Here is an 18,544-nt window from a genome sequence, read left to right as displayed (position 1 = left end):
GGGGCTTTTGATCAAATCAAACAAGATTTAGCAAGCCCTCCAGTACTGATTCCCCCAAGGTAAAGTGGAAAACCATTAAGGTTGTATCTATCAGCTTGTGAAGATTCCATTGGTAGTCTCCTTACTCAAGAAAATGAGAAGGGACATGAGCAAGCCATCTTCTACATAAGTAGAATCTTGCATGGTACAGAGCGAAGGTATACCATGGTAGCAAAATGGTGTCTATGCTTATATGATGCATCTGTTAAGCTTATACATTATTTCATGGCCTTTATAGTGGAAGTGGTGTCTCCAACAAATGTCATAAAATATATGATATCTAAACCTTTCATAAAAGGTATATTAAGTAAATGTATTCTATGTCCACTGCAATTTGACTTAATATACATGCCTCAAAAGGCATTAAAAGGTCAAGCTCTAGCCGACTTCTTAGCAACTCACCCTTGCCGTTAATCTGGGATCATTGATGAAGATGTTCTCCCATGGACATTATTCTTTGATGGCTCTAATACTAGAGAAACAACATGAGCTGGAATATATATTCTATCTCCTGATGGGGTTCCAACTAAAGTAGCTATAACTTTAAGGGGCCATGCACTAATAATAGGGCTGAATATGAAGCTTTATTGATCGGACGACAGTTGTTATTAGCATTGGGAGCTAGGAAAGCTAAAATATATGGAGATTCTCAGTTAGTTATTTATCAAATGACTGAAGAATTTAAATGTATTCGTTTGTATCCTATGAATATTGCAAGAAAGCACAGGTATTGTCTAAACATTTTAAAGTGATTTCTTTCATACATGCATATTCCTAGAGAAGAAAATAGAATAGCAGATCAGTTGTCCCAGATAGCTTCTGCTAGAGAAGAGATACCTTCACCAAATGAATATATCATCCTTCAAGAAAAGATCATGGATCCTATTAATGGAACTGATAAAGAAGCATCAGAAAATATATTGGAAATCTATAAAGTTTCAATATTAAGAGAGGATGAGGATTGGAGAAAAGAAATTATTCAATATCTCCAAGATCCAACCGAGATAAAAGTGCTAAATAGAGTTAAAATGGCTGTAACTAAATTTTGCATGCAATTTTGGGAACTACATAGAAGAGATCTGGAAGGATTACTTTTAAAATGTGTAGATGCTGGAGAAGCTTTAACCCTCATGGCAGAAATTCATCAAGGACTATGTGGTGCTAATCAAAATGGCCTAAACATAAGATGGATGTTGCATGAACATGATTACTATTGGCCTACTATGAGAAAGGATTGTATAGATTATGCAAAAGGCTGTAAAAGATGTCAAAATTTTGGACCCATTAGTAGGGCTCTAGCCTCATAGCTGAAGTACATTCTAAAGCCTTGGCCATTTAGAGGATGGACAGTAGATGATATAGGAGAAAGTAATGCATCTTCTAAGAAGCATTCATACATCATAGTAATCATTGATATTTCACTAAATGGGTATGAGCACAAGCTTTTGTTAAGATCAATACACAGGTTGTGATAAACTTTTTGAAAGAAAAGATCTTTATAAGATTTGGAATTCCGGAAACCATAACCTTTGATTAGGCTACAGTGTTCAGGAACCCTGATTTGTTAGATTATCTTACCCAATTTGGGATTACTAAGTTGAATTCAACACCATACTATGCTCAGGCTAATGGTTAAGCTAAGGCTACTAAGAAGATTATAGTAAAGGAAATCTCAAAAATGCTAGATAATAAGCCTAGGAAATGGGATGAGTTGTTGTTATATGCTCTATGGGCCTACATGACATCTAAAAGAGAAGCAACAGGAGTTACTCCTTTCAATTTAGTTTATGGACATACTGCAGTAATCCCTGCTGAAGTAAATATAAGATCCTCCAGAGTAGCCCAACAAATGGGAGTATCAGGAGATGACTACTTTCAGGCAATGAACATTAAAGTAATGGAGGCTCTTGAAACTAAGGAATAAGCCTTAGCTAAAATGAGAATCTAAAAAGAAAAGGTTGTTAGAGCCTATAATAAAAAGGTAGTGCTAAAACAATTTCAAGAAAATGATAAGGTTTGGAAGATGTTTCTACCAGAAGCAAATTATAAAGACCCTCAATTAGGAAAGTGGTCACCTAAATGGCAAGGTCCTTTTATCATTCACAAGAAATTATCTGGAAATGCGTACCTGTTGAAAGATATAGATGGCAATGTAAAAGATAGGGCTTTAAATGGCAAATTTCTTAAAAACTACAATCCCTCTATCTGAGAACAACATGATCCTGTATTTTAACAAAAATATGAAGAATTGTTTCAAACATCCATAGATTACTAAGATTACATTATTTCAAAATTAATGCTCTTAGAAAAGTTTCAGCATTGTCTAACAGCTAAGCTAAGATTTTTTATGGCTGACCAAGCATTACGAAGTTTCTCCCTTTGGAGAATCAAGCTCTGTTGGATTGCGATTTCCTTGAACATCTCTTGCCTCAAAGTGGTAAGTTTGGCGCGTCCCTAGTTCAGCTTCTCTTTTTCAGTATCAATGAAGCTTTGAATGGAAGATTTCTCATTAATGATGGTGATTTCTTCTTTGTTAATCTCAGCCAAGCGGTTCTGTAAGGAATGCCTTTCATTATAAAGAAACTTCAATTGTTTATCATAAAGGTTTAAAGACTTTTGGGTCTGCGCAATGAAGCTTTTCAAAGATTTGGCTTGGGCTTCCAAAGAAGTCTCTTCTTCTTGAAGTTTATGAACTGAAAACTTGAGAGATTAAACTCCTATTTCAGTGTTACATTGCTGATGAAGAAGAGTTTCTTTCACATAGTCAAGATAAGGTGTCCAATATTCAAAGCCTTGGAATATTAAAGATTCAAAATTCTGCTTGAGAGCTTGTCTAGAAGCCTGATCATGAGGATTTTATGAGATAGTAAGACAAATATTCCATATCCTACCTTCTTGCTTGATATGTTCAGGATGTTCATCAGGACTATTTACAACACTGCTAGAAGCAGGTTGTTCCCTCACAACAATGGACAAATCCACATTTACTTCTGTTCCTCCATCAGACTCTTTCATCAGACTTGCTTCTTGATTGCTTCCCTCTGTATTATAATTAAGAAGCGAAGCCAAGTTAGCAAGATAGTGAAGTCTTGTTTTATGAAGATCATGGTTTAAATAGAGAAAGTATAAAATGAATCTATGAGGAAAAGAATGCAAACCAGTCTCTGGAAAGGATTATGAAGATGAAGGATCCTTTAATGGAGGGGTGTCCAAAGATTCAAAGTTGCTCCTCAAAGGTGCAGTGTCTAAAAGGATGACATCTGTTGGAATCTCTTCCCTTAGAATAGAGGGGTTTGCTATGACAACCGTCAAGGAAGGAGGAGAATCAAGAAACTCAACGTTCAATGGAATTAAATCTATGAGATCTTCATCGCTTTGAAAGAAGAGATTTTCTTCAGCAGATGTCATGTTATGATGCCTAGATTCTCCTTAGGGGCACTGTCTTCTTCCAAAACACCTTGTCCTTCCAAAGCAAGGACGATTGTTGACTCCAACTGGGGGGTAAATCTCACTTGGTGCAGAGACAATGGGCTACTCAGCATGTGTAATGTTGGGTTCAGCAACATGAGTTCCCTTCATATTTTATCCTGGACCAACTATTGTGGGAACGTGCTCGGCAGTTGGACTAATAAAGTTGATATTTGAAGAAGGTTATCTAAGATTAAGAGTTGTCTGCCTTTCTAATTACAAATCATCAAGATCTTTATACTTAGACTTTATTGAGCCAGATGAACCTGTAATGCACAATATATTATGTAAAAACAGGTTGATGCTAAAATAAAGCTCCATATCAAGGAATATAAATAGATGTAAATACCTGTTTTGGTTCCTTGAGTTTTATTTTTGGGAAGATTTGAGATATTGTCTTAGCATCCTCTTCATCAGAAGAAACATTGAAGTGCTGGACTTCAGAAGACGCTTCTAATTTGGGACGTTTCCTGCAGGAATGTTTCAAGGATTTTGGAGCTGAGGGGGGGCTAATGTCTCTTTTCTCAGAGACCTTCTGTACAGATTAAGATTGCTCTACTAGCTCAAGGGATGAAGTACTCTTAGAAATAGAGAGGCAGTTATAATCTCTCTTCCTAGTAGCTCTTTTGAGAGGATCGATTTGCTCCATTGGCTCCATGGTCTGAATGTCCTCTACAGTTTGGACATCTCCATAATAGGCTCCTTGATCATTAGCAGCATCATATTCGTTATCTCAAGGAATAGGCTCAGGGATTTAGTTTTCCACAACATTTCAATATAGCTTGCCGTACCTAGAGTATACTTCCATTCCCTTAGGAATTTTCAACTTTTTCTTGCCAGCTTTTGCTAAAAAGTAATGAAAGGCAGAAAGAAATTAGATAAAACTTCTTCTTTTCAAAGTTATAAAATAACTAAGAAGATAGATCACTTACCACCTAGAAAAAGTTGATCTTCCAAGTATGTTATGCCATTAACACATGGTTGATCACTTGGGAAGACATGATCCCACCATGTTTCGAAATCTTGAACAACTTCAGAAACCCATTTCCAAGGAGTAATGGACATAAGGGTGATGTTAAGAGTGTTGCTTTGAAGGGCTTTACTTGTTGTGGATTATAAACTTCTGAAGTAATGGACATAAGGGTCAGCAAATAGGATATGGATAACATCTGAAGTAATCCAAACTGCGTAGCTACTAGTTGTGGATTATAAACTTCAAAGCCCAAAATATTCAGGTTCAGCTGCTATTAAGTCCCTGGACCTAAGGACACTACTCCAAAAGTTCCACTGCCTATGGAACCAGAGTGAATGTTTAAGGATTGCATCCATGCAAGCACTGCATAAAGGCGCCAAGGCTCTTCCTCAACATAAGCAGGTTCCTTACATGGGAAGACGTTCCAGGTGCCAAGATGGCGATAAAATATACCAAGAAATGTGAGAGAAGTAAGCTGGGGTGCCAGACTACATCTGGAGATATGAGATTGAAGTAAACTTCACCGTAACAGCTATTGTTTTCAAGCTTGGAAATGAATGAAAATGGATCAAAAGAAAGGTCGTCTCCATATTTTCCCTTAGCTGCTTCAAAAGTAGGAGGAGGTTTAAGTACCAACAAGCTTAAAAAATATGTATGGCCCCAGCAAGTCAAGAGCCACAAGGGTTCAAACCCCTTATTAGTGGAGAAAATGGGAGACTCAGAGGTAGGAATGCCAAAACCTTTGAAAGACTCACTATTTCTAAAGAGGCATCTGTAAAGTTATCCTAATAAAATAGGAGCTAAAGAAACTTCTTCAGAAGTGTTGGAGATGTTAACAGCTAGAGATAGCCATAATGTTACTACACCTCCAGCCCTGGACATCATCAATCTGGAAAAGGTAAAGGTGAGGAATAATACTTCTTCTTGGGGAGTCACTGCCTCACTTGTATCCTTATTGGTGAAGAAGTAAACGATCCTTTGAAAGCCACACTTGCTAGCATTGGCAAAAGGACTAGCAATTTGGCGAAAGATAGATAAACATTGACTATATAGTTCATTATATTCTTTCACATGATGGAAGGTAGGAAGGTCAATCTCATACTTACCTGTGGGATAAGTTCTAGTGATAAAAGCAATATCAGCTAAGGTTATAGTCATTGGTCCCCATTTGAACAACAAATAATTGATGGCAGGATCCCAACAAGCCAATAAGGCAGTAGAGAGGGCTCCATAAAAATGAATAGATTCATAGGAAGCTAGCCTCAAGAAGGGAAGTATCTTGTTCTTGGTCCATTTATCATGAAAGGGTTGCATGCGCACAAACCATGCCCTTGCATCTACTCCTGAAATCCAACCTTTAAATGGTTTACTAGATAAAGGCCAATGTAAACGGATAGCTGACCTTGAAGTGAAAGAAAGCGTCCTGGGTTTACCATCTTCTAAGATGTGATCCAATAATTGGTGACACTACTGTAGAATAGGTTGATGACGTTGATTGCCTAGCTTAAAAGGAAATTCGAGACCAATAGCAGCCGTTTTCTCCTCCAAGTGCGTATCAGGAGTATTAGAACGTTTATTCGCATACTAGAATACTTGGGATTTATAATGCCTAAGGTTCACCTTTATGGCAATGCAAAGTTGACGAGCAGTTTCAGATTGCATGGATGTGGCCTTTCTGGCCAACGCCTAACTAATTTCATTTTCACGGTGAGTCCTTGCTTCTTTAGACGTTGTGGATTTAAAAATTCAATTGATGTATGTGAGTTTGTGAAAGAATTAAACTGGTCTGGAAGATTTTAATTATTTTTCTTAAAATCCTCGAATGGATATTAATGGAGAAGACAACCAAAAATAAAACACGTGCAGGAAGCGTGTCGTTTTTTGTTTGAATAGTAGTGTGTCGTTTTAGTTTGGGTCATCTTTTAGCGGGCTAATTCAACGCCAAGTTCTAAATATAGGGGTTGAAGGTCATGTATAAGTCCATATTAAATGAATAAGTGACTAGGAATCCCAAATTTTAAAATGTGTGGTTAAGGCCCACCTTTAGTCAAAGAGGTAAGTTTTAACTTAACAGGAAGAGATGGAAACTTTCCTTATATATAAAAGGGAATGATGTAATGATTAAATTCCTACCCATCTCTTGATCTTTCTACAGTAAAAAACTTCTCATGTCCCCAATTTTTTTTCTCTCTCTCTCTCTCTCTTACAAAATCATCATCCATGGATTCCCAGACATCTTCAGACTTCTCTCTCTCTGATGAGATTAACTCCCCAGAGGTTAACCAGCCTCAGTCCCAGAAGCAGTTCCCTCTTCCTCCTCCTGTTATCATAGAGGAGCCAGAGGAAAGAGAAGAAGAGGAGGAAGAGGAATCAGACGATGAGAGGGGAAATCCTTTCTCCTCAGAGGACTCCTCCTCTGCACACTCATCTTCTTCCCCATCAGATGCCTGATGAAAATGATGGTGATGAGGAGGAGGAGGAGGAGGAGGAAGAAGAAGAAGAAGAAGAAGAATAAGAAGAAGAAGAAGAAGACGAAGAAGAAGAAGAAGAAGACGAAGAAGAAGACGAAGAAGAAGAAGACGAAGAAGAAGAAGAAGAAGAAGAAGAAGAAGAAGAAGAAGAAGAAGAACAAGAAGAAGAAGAAGAGGAGGACATCCCTCCTCCTGCCCACCAGTGGAAGGAGGAAGAAGAAGAAGATGACCAACCTCCTGCAAAGAGGAGGAAGGTCCATGGGAGTGGGAGCCACTCCAAAGATGAGTTTGGCCCTGCTTAAGGGGACACCAAAGGCAGCGATTCTGAGGCGCTGACTCAAACGCCTATAAATTGCCATCTCCAAAAAATTAATTTAGCCTAGGCCTAGGAATTTAGACTTAGTTTCTAAGTTCAATCAAAGATTCTTAAAATCTTTAATTTATTCTAGGTTGTATACTTTGTTATTTTTATCTTTTTATCAAATATATAAAATATATTTTGGCTTATCTCTTTTCCAATTTATGTTATTGCAATTTTATTTGAATTATTCATTTATTTATGCATTTATATTTGTCCAATCAAAAATTAGATATTTAAATAAGAAGAACGGTTTACATAACCATCACATCAAATAATGCATGTCAAAATAATTTTAATCAAAAAGATACAAAGTGTCTATTGGGATACTAAAACTGAAATTTATTTAAACTTGGGATATGGTTACTTCTAATAGTAATGATGAAATTTCCACTTGTACACGCAATTAATGCTAATGGGTTAATTCTAGAAACATACAAATGCAATTCAAGAGTTAAGGGGCACATTATGGGATGATTCATGTTTACCCACTTTACCCACTAAGGTCTAAAAATTGCGGATATGGAATCACTAACTAAGCTTAAGATAATTAAGAAACTTAATTAATTATTTATAAAAGAAACCTGACGCTTAGTTATCCCTAACAAAGAGGAATAATTGTTTAGATGAACGTACTATAATATACCATTAAGTTGTTAAATTTGATCACTGCTATGAATTCCCCACTTTACACAAAAAGTTATACATTCCAAAATAATGTACAATCATCAAGTTGAGACTATTCTTGACTTTCCTGGAGAGTGTTGGATGCATAGATTCAACATTGACATTGTTAAGAAAGACTGGGAGGAACTCAAATAAATTGAAATCAAGAAGTAGCAAGAAAAAGTCCTCAAGTATTTTGGGGAGGGTTCAAAGATCTAACCAAGAGATATAAAAAAGAAAGACTCCGGTGCCACAAATGTGGGAAATAACATAGATTTCCTAGCGACTAATCTGTGGCCCATACTAGGAAAGAGTGACTTACTCAATCTTCTAATGGTTTGCAAGGCTTGGGGTGAAAACATTGCCAAACAATTTTTTCCTCCTGATCTAGCCTATATGTACCACAGATAAATCATTTCTGAGAGCAGCCTAGGAGTATTCATAAGAAAATATCGGGTGGTCCAGTTGGAAGCTAATCCAATAAAAGTGTACTTGTCGTTTATGGCAAGAACATATGATGGATATGGGTTTCCCTATGCCTTTAGATGAAGATTACTCGGATGATGATGATCTAGATGTGGATGAGAATGAAGAGCCACCAGTCATCATTAACTTTGCCCATCTTAGGACAAGTTAGAGTATTAGAATGAAAATGCTTAATTTCAGTTATTTAAATCTAGTTCATCAACTGTTATATTTAAATGTTCGTAGTCTTTCTTTAAAAGACTATGTAATACTTGTTGATGATTAATAAAATACATTTTCATTTCATGATAAGTTAATCTTCACAAAATGAACATATCAAGATTTTTATCCCTTACGTTCCAAATTATGTATTAAGAGGTAACAAAGGCCTTCAGTTCTCCAAGACCCCAAACTCTAAATTTGGCCTATGCAAAACGTTTGGTTCTCACATGTACCCAAACCTCAGTTAAGGTGGTGAGGGTGGAACGACACCAAGATGAGATAGAGTCGAGTACAGTAGACTTCAAGTGTGTATGTCAACTGATAAGTGTATATATTTACATATTTTTGTTCCCTAAATTTAGTCTTATTGTCGTCTTCTATGCGTTATTTTATAATATTTATCGACTTTTATTATTAATGAGTTATTTATGTCTATATTATATTATAGTGATTAAGTACCTTAAATAGTGTGTTATTTTTATATAGCTTCACTTTGCTAAAGGAGGAGAACAAAACAAAGAAGCAAAGTAGTGCAAGTATATTACAAAGAGAAGACTACACGTGAAGCAAATAAAAGGAAAACAAAAGAAAAAGGAGTAAACTTACTCCATCTTCACTATTTCACGAGAAAACCAAAGAAAGAGAGTTCTTTGTTTTTCAAGTTTACATAATTCACATCAAGAATCTCCAAGATACAAAACAAGGTAATTATGGAATTATGGAGCAAATCAGAAATCAAATCTTTTACTCTACAAGTAATTTCCAAAAATTTGATAATTGGGGATTTCTCAATCGGGTATATAAATCCCTAATTTCAATCGCTAGAAAACATGCAAGCATTGTCTGATTTTGGGTAAAGAGAAACGAGGGAGAATTGGAGTAAATTAGCAGTTGGGCTGCAATTGGAGGTAGGTGAACAACAAGGAGACGACAGTTTCGAGTACGAGTGCCGGCAGAAATTCGTCGAGTATTGAGTGATACTCTTCTCTTCTCTTGTATTACTTTGATTTGCTATATTAGTTTCAATTCAATGGACTTGAATCTGGTTTAAACTTAAATTTTCTCATGATTTTTGGGTTGATTATTGAGGATATAGATTATTTGATATTCAATTTTACACTGTTTTAAATGTCGTATGATTGGAGTTTGAGTATAATTTGCTATCTTATTGTGCTTAAATTTCAATTCATTGCTAATTATGTAGTTTGGCCTAGTTTAAATTGCATAATAAAAGTAGAGACTTATGTTAGCTTGGGTCTGCGAATGATTCAGATTAATGTTAGAGTGTAATTTGATCTAATTATATTGAGTACCTATGTATCAATTTAAATAGGATTAATGATGTTCTTCTAATTTATAATGCTTCTAGATGTAGTCGTTGAGGGTTGCGATCATATTTTCAATGGCAAGTCTAGTTTAGAATTAGTGTCGGCCTAGTTCAATACTAATTTAAAGTAAGGAAGAATAGGGTGGGATTGCTATCGAGACCACTACAGTTAATCTATTAGATTAATCTTCAACTCGATAATTATACTCAATATTATGACTAAAGTTACTAAGTTTAATGGTGGAAATTATCCGACTTGCTTGTCATCACTTGTAAATAATAGTTTAATACTTGTTTTAGTTCAGTTACTATTAGTTACTACAATCTTAAACCCCCCAAATCTAAGTAAATAGGTAAATAGTTGTATAATCTCGTTTTTTTTTTATGTTAATAATATTTTTCTCAGTTAAACTTTGAAGTAAGGAATTTAGTAGTCTCTCCGTGGGATCGACCCTTTCTTACCCTTTTCTACTTGTTAATATTTTTGAGGTCTAAGAATAGGTTTTTAATTTTATACGGTAAACGACACGTATCAAATTTTGGCACCGTTGCCGGGGAGATTTATAAAAAAATTCTGTTCTTCAAAGTTAAATTGAGTTGTTTTATATTTGTTCTTAATTTTCTTATCTAGTTATAAAAGAAAAAAAATCTTTACTATCTTGGTTTGTCTAGTCTAGTTGGGTGAGTTGGATATTTCTCATTATATAGTATGTTTTTTTATCTTGGTTTTTGCGTATTATATGCCTGGTTGTTTCTTTCTTGCTCATGTATTAGTTTAAATTTTGCATTTTTAGAGGTCTTATGAAGCTATTGTTCTGTTTTTGCTTGTCTGATTTGATAATGTTCTACCATACATCTTCAGTTTTGCTATAGGATTAGTTATTCGTGTACTAGTGCTTAGATTAAATAATATGTTATCTATGCCATTGTTTATCATGTAGTTTAATTATGTGAGCTTGTATATGTAATTGAACTTTCCATAGCTGATTGCACTACTAAAAGTTCTCTCTAGGTAAGCTATAGTAATTAATGAAAGTGACCTTTATGCTATCTCAACTTTTACATTAACAGTGACTAAGCATCATGTTTAAGACTATCCAACATGCATGGGTTCTGTTCATATATTATCAACTGTGAATTAAAGTTTTGCTCAAGAATCCATTTAGCTCTAATTCAAGGAATATAACCTTATATATGTTAGATGGTTCTAATAAGTATCCCTTGTTTCTTGGCCAAATTTTTGCAAGGTATAATCTTGTTTAATCCAATCTTGCATATTTTTTTAAGCTAAAGTTATCTTTGATCTAGTAAGTAAAATATTATGAGTAGTACATCCTTGTGTCTTGCCGACTTACTATCTAATTTACCCTAAATCCAAAATTTATTAATCTTTTGTAGGATGTAGATTATAAACAAATATTCTATACACCATAATTCTAGTTCTTTTACGAGTTTTCTCTACTCTAGCTAATGATCATATTTATATTTGGTAGCTAATTCATTGATCATAAAACAACTTATATTGGCCCTAAACTAGAATTGATTAGCATTTTATATGACTGTTATGTTCCTGGTGCCTTGTTATATTTTTATATGACTGATACTCTGGTATTAAACTGTATGAAATGTCTTTATTTATTTCAGTATAATTTTCCAGACAATAATTCTAATAGACATTGTCGACTTGTGACACAATATGTTTAGAATAAGAGTTAACTAGTTATAAATACAGACTGATCAGACTTGATTTTTAGAAATTCTTGTTTGTAAGTGATGATTATAAGTGACAATTGCAACTTGAAGTGTAATACATAACAGGAACTACATGTAAGATCCAACACGCTTTTAATATGGTTTTAATTCAATAGCCTAAAAGTTGTTTTTGCATACTACCATTTCTTATCTTTCATATTGTCAGCATGCGTTTATCTAACTAATTTATGAGCACATTTACAGGTTAGAGGGTAAAAATATATGGAAGGGCTTGAAAGTTAAAGTATGACAGTAATATATTGTTGAAGTAATTATGCAATGTGTCATTATAATTACAACAAGCTCAGTGTGAAAATAACAACTTTAGTTATTCAACTTCCTGCAAATTATTCTTAGATTAGTCTGATTTGACCTCATAGGTTTATTGTTTATGTGATGATTAAATAAAAAAAAGGGTGCTGCATATGATGTCAAGAGTTAAATGCGTTTAAACTTAGCATATGAATGAATTACCAGCACAATTGGTACAAGTTTTAGTCACATCTTTAAGCTGTCATTTCAGATTTTTCTATATATTATTCCTTTTAACTTATTAATTTATGATCCAACATTCATATGCATTATCATCTGATTTACATCTAATATATGGTATGAGTTGAATATGCTTAAATCTATATATAGCAAGAGCCATATCTAAATGAGCATCAAGTAGTTAGAATTATGCTAGCACATGTCGCACTCTATTTCTAAAAATTTCCAAATCAGCATTCTATTAACTTAATAGCTGTTCAATTAGTTCATGTTTAGCTGATTTGTATTTTCTGCTCAGGTTTATGGTCAAATATTAGCAGGTAATAATTCTGCATTTTCTGTGTACAGTACATGAACACACGCTTACGACGTGAACGATTGTTGTTTGATCCAGAAATAGAGCGGACAGCCAGAAAAACAAGGAAAGAATTCCTAGAAAGACAACGAGAAGAACGTCTTTATCTTGAGAACTTATTCAAAGACGAAGAAGAGATGGGTGATGAAAGAACCTTGAAGGAGCTAACTGCACCTAAACTGGATGATGAACCACTTGGCATTGTTTTTCCAACCTTGGAGAAACCTCTAAAGTTAAACTCAGGTTTTCTCAACCTTTTACCAAAATTCTATGGCCGTGGAGGTGAGGATCCCAATCGATTTCTTAAAGAATTTTTGGTTGTGTGTTCTTCTATGAAACCAGAAGGTATTGATCCTAATCATGTCAAATTGCATTCCTTTCCATTTTCATTGTATGATATAGCTAAAGATTGGTTGTATTCCCTTCCTCCTGGATCAATTACTACGTGGGATGCACTACAAAAAGCTTTTCTAGAAAATTTCTTCCCTACTAGTAGAATTGGATCCATTAGGAAGGAGATTTGTGGTGTCAAACAACATTCTAATGAGTCATTATATGAATATTGGGAACGTTTTAAGAGACTTTGTGCTTCTTGTCCCCAACATCAAATTAGTGACCAACTTCTTATCCAATATTTTTATGAGGGTATTTTGGGTAATGATAAAAATATGATTGATGCGGCTAGTGGGGTGCTTTAGTTGATAAAACACCTACACAAGCTAGACAATTAATTAGTAACATGGCCCAAAATGCTCGACAATTTGGCTCACGTAACGATGTGAAAACAGTTAATGAAATTGACTTAACTTCTGTTAAAAGTCAGTTACAGGATAATGCACAACAAATAGCCACCCTCACTACATTGATGTCTAAGTTTGTTGGGAATGAATCTAAGGCTAAAGTTTGTGGTATTTGTTTTGATTTTTCTCACAATACTGATGCTTGTCCTACTGTGCAATTTGAAAATGTGAATGCATTAGGAGGTTTTTCTGGTCAACCCCAAAGAAAGTATGACCCCTTTTCACCAACTTATAACGAAGGTTGGAGAGACCATCCGAACTTAAGATATGAACCTAAACCTCAGTTTACTCAAGCTAATCCTCGACCTTTTGTTCATCACAACCCTCAAGCTCAACCTTCTAGCCTTTCCTTAGAAGACTTAGTGAAGCAACTTACCACCCAAATTGGCCAAGTACATAATCAGAATGTTGAGTATCAAAAGAAAACTGATTCCCATCTCCAACAACTTGACACCCAGATTGGTCAAATTTGTACTTCTTTAAGTAATATAGAAAATCATGTGTCAGGCAAACTACCATCTTAACCTTTGCAGAATCCAAGTAAACAAGTTAATGCAATCTCACTAGAGAGAAGAACCACAATGGATGACCCTTTAGGAAATTTGAATGAACATGAAGATAATGAAATGCAGGGAAATAGAATTCCATTATTAGATGCAATAAAGGTGGTTCCTAAATATAGTAAACTCTTGAATGAATTTCTCACTACATCTAACAAACACAAAGGAGAAGAACTTTTGAGACCTCTTATTATACCACCCCCAAAATGTGAAGACCCTGGATCATTCTCAATTCCGTGTAGGATAGGTGAGACTATTTTTCGACAATGTGTGTTAGATTTAGGATCTACAGTAAATGTTTTGCCCTTCTCTTTATATGACATGTATAAGATGGGACCATTAAAGACTTGTAGTGAGATACTTACTATGGCTGATGGTAGTAGTGTTTGTTCTGTCGGATTATTAGAGAACAATCTCGTTCAAGTCAAGCACATGTGCTTTCTGGTTGATTTTATTGTTATCAATGTAATGCATAATTATGAGATTTTATTAGGGAGACCATTCCTAAAGACTTCAAAAGCATTAATTGATGTTGCTCATGAGTGTGTCACTCTTCAGAGTAATGGAGAGAAACTGAATTTAAATGTATTTGAGCAGGATGGTTCTGATATAGAGTCAGGTGCTACTAATTATGTTGCTTATTATCTTGCACAGCTTGGACCGGAAAATTTGGAGATCTTATTAGATGAGATGGTGAATGATGTAGGACTAGAGCACATGTTGATGAATGCTCTAAATGAAATCAATTTGTTAGATTGAAGATAGAAAGATGTCGGGCTAACGACGTAAACTAAAGGCGCTACTTGGGAGGCAACCCATGACTGTTCCGTTTTCTTTTATATATTCACTTTTGCAAAAAAAAAATTTCTTTTCTTATTTTCTTTCTTTTATTTTCTTTCCTTCTTCATATTCATATAATTTCTTTATATCTTAATGTTAGATTATGCTGATGTCTCCCTCTTGCTATGGGCCTCACTAAACAACCAACACACTATTGACAGTAGTACTACAGTACAGTACCAAGGACATTGCCACCTGCTCCCATCTTCGTCACAAAACCAGCTAAGTTCCTCTTACTTTTCTTTTCTTTTTGTTTCATTGGGGACAATGAAAAATGTAAGTGTGGGGGAGATGCATGCTTCTTCGATTGTGTGGTGTAGTTGGTTTTGTGTAGAAAAAGAAGTAAAAATAACCTACTTTGAGAGGACATGCTGTCAAAATTTATGAGTTAGAGTAGTATAAGTTATCTTTCTATTGCATTTGCATAGTAGTTTTATTATTGTTTGTCTTTGTTTTTTTTTTACAATTGTTGCATTTTATTTAGGATTTCCACCTCTTGATTTCCTAAGGAATGACGCTTAGAAAGTTGAAGTTGATAAGAAACTCTAATCTAACTTGTTTTTGAAATAACATAAAAAATTTCGAAATAAACGATTTTGGAATTGTTATATAATTGGAATATAAGAGTCGAACTTGAGAGATTCATAATATAATTGAAGAAAAAAAAAGTATCTTGCTTCTCTTAAATAATCTGGCTAGATAACTAGACCAAAACCTTGTGAGCTTTTGAGCCTATTAGACTGACACATCTGCATCAGTCTCATTATTTTCTTTTTTGTGTGATAGTTCCTCAATGAAGTGTGGCTCTTGAACTTGACTTGGTACTCTTTGATACTTTTGTGATAAATGTTATGAAGAAATGATTTAGGCGTTCTTTTCATATATATTTTAACCTAAGAGATCTTCTTTCAAATAATATATCCCGTACTTTAGCCCTTGTGAGCCTTAAAATCCTTATTTCTTTACTAACCATACATTACAAACATGCGGCCTCCTACATATTCTACCCAAGCTTAGCTAAAGGGGGTTATTAAGTTGAGTTTGTACTGCAAATTTTTGTTATGATATTGTGAAAGGAAAAGGGAAGAAAAATAGGGGTTATGACATTGAAAAAAAAAAAAAGTTTGAAGAAGAAAAATAGAAGAATATATTGGTGAAAATGCTATGAATTATATGTGAAATTGTTGCAATTGCATTATTAATTGTGGTTGAGGATAAGGTGATATAAAAGAAATTTATGTAGTTGGAGTATGATGTTCAATGTATAAAAGGAGTTTGTTGTGACTGAAATATCTTAAGTCGTGTATTTTTGCTCCCTTTAGCTTGGCTTCTTTTTAACTCCACATTCCTAAATATTATCCCTACCTTTTAAACCTTAGCCACGTTACAACCTATTAAAAGACCTTTTGATCTTTATGCATTATGGCACTACCAAGTGGAGAATTGAGACGATAGTCAAGTTTACAGAAATATACTTCATTTTGAGTCGACTCGGTTATAGGTTTGAGTGAATATTATTTTAACCCCAAACACATGAGAGTTGAGTGTTTTATTTATACCTGTGAGGGTCTATTTATTGAACATGATACACATACATTTGTGGATTCATGCTAGATATTTTTGAGTTGTAAAGATAACAATTAGTTCATGAAATATTATGAGATTTGATAGTTCGATTGTTTAAACACTAAGAATATGACATCTCCATTAACATTTCTCAATGTTTTTCTAACTAACTTTAAAATGTTTTAGTTTCTTATAGTGTGCTTATCTAATATTGTTATTTCCGACAAAGAAAACTGAGGTAGTATATTAGGTCTTACATTTAGTTTCTTTATTAATGTCATTATAATATCAATATATGCTGGTTACTTTCGAAATCTATGTTAATAAGGCTTTGTGGGTGTGCCATCTGAAAATCCTCATGAGACCTTACTCGTCCACTAGGGTACCCTAGGGGTTTAAAGGGCTTGTTGCACATGCTAAGTGCAATCGTGATTCCTACGACAATGAGTTAGGTTTATTGCTTTCCTAGTATATTTTAATTTTTATTTTAGTAGTATTTTGATCGAGGGCGACCAAAAGCTAAGTGTGGAGGAATTTGATAAGTGTATATATTTACATATTTTTGTTCCCTAAATTTAGTCTTATTGTCGTCTTCTATGCGTTATTTTATAATATTTATCGACTCTTATTATTAATGAGTTATTTATGTCTATATTATATTATAGTGATTATGTACCTTAAATAGTGTGTTATTTTTATATAGCTTTACTTTGCTAAAGGAGGAGAACAAAACAAAGAAGCAAAGTAGTGCAAGTATATTACAAAGAAAAGACTACACGTGAAGCAAATAAAAGGAAAACAAAAGAAAAAGGAGTAAACTTACTCCATCTTCACTATTTCACGAGAAAACCAAAGAAAGAGAGTTCTTTGTTTTTCAAGTTTACATAATTCACATCAAGAATCTCCAAGATACGAAACAAGGTAATTATGGAATTATGGAGCAAATCAGAAATCACATCTTTTTCTCTACAAGTAATTTCCAAAAATTTGATAATTGGGGATTTCTTAATCGGGTATATAAATCCCTAATTTCTACCGCAAGAAAACATGCAAGCATTGTCTGATTTTGGGTAAAGAGAAACGAGGGAGAATTGGAGTAAATTAGCAGTTGGGCTACAATTGGAGGGAGGTGAACAGCAACGAGACGACAGTTTCGAGTATGAGTGCCGGCAGAAATTCGTCGAGTATTGAGTGATACTCTTCTCTTCTCTTGTATTACTTTGATTTGCTATATTAGTTTCAATTCAATGAACTTGAATCTGGTTTAAACTTAAATTTTCTCATGATTTTTGGGTTGATTATTGAACATATAGATTATTTGATATTCAATTTTACATCGTTTTAAATGTCGTATGATTGGAGTTTGAGTATAATTTGCTATCTTATTGTGCTTAAATTTCAATTCATTGCTAATTATGTAGTTTGGCCTAGTTTAAATTGCATAATAAAAGTAGAGACTTATGTTAGTTTGGGTCTGCGAATGGTTCAGATTAATGTTAGAGTGTAATTTGATCTAATTATATTAAGTACCTATTTATTAATCTAATTAGGATTAATGATGTTCTTCTAATTTATAATGTTTCTAGATGTAATCGTTGAGGGTTGCGATCATATTTTCAATGGCAAGTCTAGTTTAGAATTAGTGTCGGCCTAGTTCAATACTAATTTAAAGTAAGGAAGAATAGGGTGGGATTGCTATCGAGACCACTACAGTTAATCTATTAGATTAATCTTCAACTGATAATTATATCAATATTATGACTAAAGTTACTAAGTTTAATGGTGGAAATTATCGACTTGCTTGTCATCACTTGAATAATAGTTTAATACTTGTTTTAGTTCAGTTACTATTAGTTACTACAATCTTAAACCCCCCAAATCTAAGTAAATAGGTAAATAGTTGTATAATCTCGTTTTTTTTATGTTAATAATATTTTTCTCAGTTAAACTTTGAAGTAAGGAATTTAGTAGTCTCACCGTGGGATCGACCCTTTCTTACCCTTTTCTACATGTTAATATACTTTGAGGTCTAAGAATAGGTTTTTAATTTTATACGGTAAACGACACGTATCATCAACTGTGGGAATTATAGGCCTCAGGAGGCTTCTTCCCTTTGATGTACCTAGCCCTTTTAGATAGAAGATACACATGAGATAATGCTTATCGTAGGACGAATTTCAAGGGAAGGTT

At 34.2% G+C, this 18,544-nt stretch overlaps 1 long non-coding RNA gene and 1 other non-coding gene across 2 annotated transcripts; one reads left to right on the top strand and one right to left on the bottom strand.

Moving 5' to 3' along the window:
• Nucleotides 1–8,987: 8,987 nt before the first annotated feature.
• Nucleotides 8,988–17,707, top strand: LOC109136481 (uncharacterized). The gene is made up of 2 exons (XR_008968981.1): nucleotides 8,988–9,636; nucleotides 12,582–17,707. It is a non-coding gene; the product is annotated as an uncharacterized LOC109136481 (long non-coding RNA).
• Nucleotides 13,091–13,198, bottom strand: LOC125497203 (small nucleolar RNA R71). The gene has a single exon (XR_007273837.1). It is a non-coding gene; the product is annotated as a small nucleolar RNA R71 (small nucleolar RNA).
• Nucleotides 17,708–18,544: the final 837 nt, after the last annotated feature.

The sequence above is a fragment of the Beta vulgaris genome, chromosome 4 (assembly GCF_026745355.1).
Source record: "Beta vulgaris subsp. vulgaris cultivar EL10 chromosome 4, EL10.2, whole genome shotgun sequence".
NCBI classification, from domain to species: domain Eukaryota; kingdom Viridiplantae; phylum Streptophyta; class Magnoliopsida; order Caryophyllales; family Amaranthaceae; genus Beta; species Beta vulgaris.
The sequence above is the reverse complement of the archived record's forward strand: the minus strand, read 5'-3'. Positions and strand labels throughout refer to the sequence as shown.